Source organism: Dothidotthia symphoricarpi (genome assembly GCF_010015815.1).
Source record: "Dothidotthia symphoricarpi CBS 119687 unplaced genomic scaffold P153scaffold_33, whole genome shotgun sequence".
Classification (NCBI taxonomy): Eukaryota; Fungi; Ascomycota; class Dothideomycetes; order Pleosporales; family Dothidotthiaceae; genus Dothidotthia; species Dothidotthia symphoricarpi.
Window position 1 is genome coordinate 57,276 of NW_022985040.1, and position 1,326 is coordinate 58,601.

Sequence of the window (1,326 nt, forward strand, 5' to 3'; positions counted from 1 at the left end):
ATAACTTTTCTATATATATTAAATTATAAATATTATTATTTCTTATTCTTATTATTAACTCTTTAAGGTTTATTACTAAACTTAAATTTCTTTTTATTCTACTTACTAAGCATATTAAAACTAGTATTACTAAGCCTATAGCTATTACCTTCTATTTTAGTAATTACAGTCTAGTAATAGCTAGCTTAATTATTACTTTTAAACTTTTATTACTTTTAGGTAAGAAGCTTAAAAACAGCTAAGGACATATAACTTAATAAATCTAGGTTTATAGTTTATATAAGCCTGCGTATGTCTCCCCAGATTTATATACAAAAAATAAACCTCTAAAATTTTTTCTAACACACAAACTGCGTAACGCGAAAATCGAACCTAAAAGTCTTCCTACATTATATAAGGAGGGTAGCTGGGGTAACCTAACTACCTGTAGAACAGTAACTACGTTAATACTTTTAAAACAACGCGTAAACTACTAAGCTACTCTCTATTTTATATCTCCCTAGGCGGGCTTCTACCTTATATAGCCTCTTTCTTAGCGGCTAATGCGTAACTTTTGTAGCTTTAGGCCTACAGTCTTATACTAGTAAGCCTTGTTTCCTAGGTAGCGGCTAGCAACGTTAACTCTAGTTAGTATATCTACTAGGGGCTAGGCAACTCTTTTTTACTTACTTAGGTAGGTTAACGCCTATATTTTAAAGCAGTGCCTCTAGTGCTGTACCTAAGCTTATAAGGAGAACTAAAGTCCTGCTAAACTTGTGTTAGTAGGCACTATTTAGGGTCTATAGATAATTAGCTTTGCTATTTGTTCTACTAGATCTTTAGGGATAGCTCTGTTAAGTTTCCGCATTTACGCGTATTAGGGTATAAGTCTTCTTCTCTTAAGGGGCGTATATAGTAGGATCGTTACTAGTGTAAGAGCTAAAGACGCCCCGTTGCGGACCGTACCTTAGGGAACTTAGTAGGGGTAATTAAATCAGTTATTTACAGTGTAGCTACCTTGTGCAGCTATAGCGTTTACGGCTAGAATTACTTTGGCGTCTCCCTTCTATCTAGTAGTACACTCCGCCCCCTCTAGGGGGTTTAGCTAACGCGTTTTAGTGCTACAGTTTAGGATAGTTACCTAGTTAATTCTACTAGTAGTTATATGCTTATCTTAAAGATTAAGCTATATATATCTAAGTATAAGTAATTATACTGTAAAACTGCAAATAGCTTATTAAATTAGTTATTGTTTATTTAATAGTACCTTACTACTTAGATAACTATAGTAATTCTAGAGCTAATATATACTAAAAACCCTAACTTTAGGAGGAGTATATTTATTAG